The sequence below is a fragment of the Micropterus salmoides genome, unplaced genomic scaffold (assembly GCF_014851395.1).
Source record: "Micropterus salmoides isolate LMB-PRFRI ecotype aquatic unplaced genomic scaffold, ASM1485139v1 Ms_hic_scaffold_16, whole genome shotgun sequence".
NCBI classification, from domain to species: domain Eukaryota; kingdom Metazoa; phylum Chordata; class Actinopteri; order Centrarchiformes; family Centrarchidae; genus Micropterus; species Micropterus salmoides.
The window spans coordinates 1,113,084-1,117,392 of NW_024040707.1; positions in this window are offsets into that span (position 1 = coordinate 1,113,084).

Below are 4,309 nucleotides of genomic sequence, written 5' to 3' on the forward strand. Positions count from 1 at the left end.
TTTACTATGACGACACTATACTATGACCACACTATACTATGACAACACTATACTATGACGTACTTTACTATGACATCTCACGCTATACAATGACGACACTATACTATGACGTACTTTACTATGACATCTCACGCTATACTATGACGTACTTTACTATGACAACACTATACTATGACGTACTTTACTATGACGACACTATACTATCATGTACTTTACTATGACGACACTATACTATCATGTACTTTACTATGACGACACTATACTATGACGTACTTTACTATGACAACACTATACTATGACGTACTTTACTATGACGACACTATACTATGACGTACTATACTATGACGTACTATACTATGACGTACTTTACTTTGACAACACTATACTATGACGTACTTTACTATGACATCTCACGCTATAAAATGACAACACTATACTATGACGTACTTTACTATGACATCTCACGCTATACTATGACGTACTTTACTATGACAACACTATACTATGACGTACTTTACTATGACGACACTATACTATGACCACACTATACTATGACAACACTATACTATGACGTACTTTACTATGACATCTCACGCTATACTATGACGATACTATACTATGACGTACTTTACTATGACGACACTATACTATGACCACACTATACTATGACCACACTATACTATGACGTACTATACTATGACAACACTATACTATGACGTACTTTACTATGACATCTCACGCTATACTATGACGATACTATACTGTGACGTACTTTACTATGACGACACTATACTATGACGTACTTTACTATGACGACACTATACTATGACGTACTTTACTATGACATCTCACGCTATACTATGACGATACTATACTGTGACGTACTTTACTATGACGACACTATACTATGACGTACTTTACTATGACGACACTATACTATGACGTACTTTACTATGACATCTCACGCTATACTATGACGTACTTTACTATGACGACACTATACTATGACCACACTATACTATGACGTACTATACTATGACATCTCACGCTATACTATGACGATACTATACTGTGACGTACTTTACTATGACGACACTATACTATGACGTACTTTACTATGACATCTCACGCTATACTATGACGATACTATACTATGACGTACTTTACTATGACGACACTATACTATGACCACACTATACTATGACGTACTATACTATGACAACACTATACTATGACGTACTTTACTATGACAACACTATACTATGACGTACTTTACTATGACATCTCACGCTATACTATGACGATACTATACTGTGACGTACTTTACTATGACAACACTATACTATGACGTACTTTACTATGACATCTCACGCTATACTATGACGATACTATACTGTGACGTACTTTACTATGACGACACTATACTATGACGTACTTTACTATGACGACACTATACTATCACGTACTTTACTATGACGACACTATACTATGACGTACTTTACTATGACATCTCACGCTATACTATGACGATACTATACTATCACGTACTTTACTATGACGACACTATACTATGACGTACTTTACTATGACATCTCACGCTATACTATGACGATACTATACTATCACGTACTTTACTATGACGACACTATACTATGACGTACTTTACTATGACGACACTATACTATCACGTACTTTACTATGACGACACTATACTATGACGTACTTTACTATGACATCTCACGCTATACTATGACGATACTATACTATGACGTACTTTACTATGACGACACTATACTATGACGACACTATACTATGACGTACTTTATTAAGACATCTCACGCTATACTATGACGTACTTTACTATGACAACACTATACTATCATGTACTTTACTATGACGACACTATACTATGACGTACTTTACTATGACAACACTATACTATGACGTACTTTACTATGACATCTCACGCTATACTATGACGATACTATACTATGACGTACTTTACTATGACGACACTATACTATGACGTACTTTACTATGACGACACTATACTATGACACTATACTATGACATCTCACGCTATACTATGACGTACTTTACTATGACAACACTATACTATCATGTACTTTACTATGACGACACTATACTATGACGTACTTTACTATGACAACACTATACTATGACGTACTTTACTATGACATCTCACGCTATACTATGACGTACTTTACTATGACGACACTATACTATGACGTACTTTACTAAGACATCTCACGCTATACTATGACGACACTATACTATGACGTACTTTACTATGACGACACTATACTATGACGTACTATACTATGACGTACTTTACTATGACAACACTATACTATGACATCTCACGCTATACTATGACGACACTATACTATGACGTACTTTACTATGACGACACTATACTATGACGTACTATACTATGACGTACTTTTACTATGACAACACTATACTATGACATCTCACGCTATACTATGACGACACTATACTATGACGTACTTTACTATGACGACACTATACTATGACATCTCACGCTATACTATGACGTACTTTACTATGACAACACTATACTATCATGTACTTTACTATGACGACACTATACTATGACGTACTTTACTATGACATCTCACGCTATACTATGACGTACTTTACTATGACGACACTATACTATGACGTACTTTACTAAGACATCTCACGCTATACTATGACGACACTATACTATGACGTACTTTACTATGACGACACTATACTATGACGTACTTTACTATGACAACACTATACTATGACGTACTTTACTATGACGTACTTTACTATGACGACACTATACTATGACGTACTTTACTATGACGTACTTTACTATGACGTACTTTACTATGACGTACTTTACTATGACATCTCACGCTATACTATGACGACACTATACTATCACGTACTTTACTATGACGACACTATACTATGACGTACTTTACTATGACATCTCACGCTATACTATGACATACTTTACTATGACGACGCTATACTATGACACTATACTATGACATACTTTACTATGACAACACTATACTATCATGTACTTTACTATGACGACACTATACTATGACGTACTATACTATGACGTACTTTACTATGACATCTCACGCTATACTATGACGTACTTTACTATGACGACACTATACTATGACGACACTATACTATGACATACTTTACTATGACGACGCTATACTATGACACTATACTATGACATACTTTACTATGACAACACTATACTATCATGTACTTTACTATGACGACACTATACTATGACGTACTATACTATGACGTACTTTACTATGACATCTCACGCTATCCTATGACGTACTTTACTATGACGACACCATACTATGACGTACTTTACTATGACGACACCATACTATGACGTACTTTACTATGACGACACTATACTATGACGTACTTTACTATGACATCTCACGCTATACTATGACGTACTTTACTATGACGACACTATACTATGACGACACTATACTATGACGTACTTTACTATGACAACACTATACTATCATGTACTTTACCAAGACATCTCACGCTATACTATGACGACAGTATACTATGACGTACTTTACTATGACAACACTATACTATGACGTACTTTACTATGACGACACTATACTATGACGTACTTTACTATGACGACATTATACTATGACGTACTTTACTAAGACATCTCACGCTATATTATGATGTACTTTACTATGACGACACTATACTATGACGTACTTTACTATGACGACACTATACTATGACGTACTTTACTATGACGACACTATACTATGACGTACTTTACTAAGACATCTCACGCTATATTATGATGTACTTTACTATGACGACACTATACTATGACGTACTTTACTATGACGACACTATACTATGACGTACTTTACTATGACAACACTATACTATCATGTACTTTACCAAGACATCTCACGCTATACTATGACGACAGTATACTATGACGTACTTTACTATGACAACACTATACTATGACGTACTTTACTATGACGACACTATACTATGACGTACTTTACTATGACGACATTATACTATGACGTACTTTACTAAGACATCTCACGCTATATTATGATGTACTTTACTATGACGACACTATACTATGACGTACTTTACTATGACGACACTATACTATGACGTACTTTACTATGACGACACTATACTATGACGTACTTTACTAAGACATCTCACGCTATATTATGATGTACTTTAC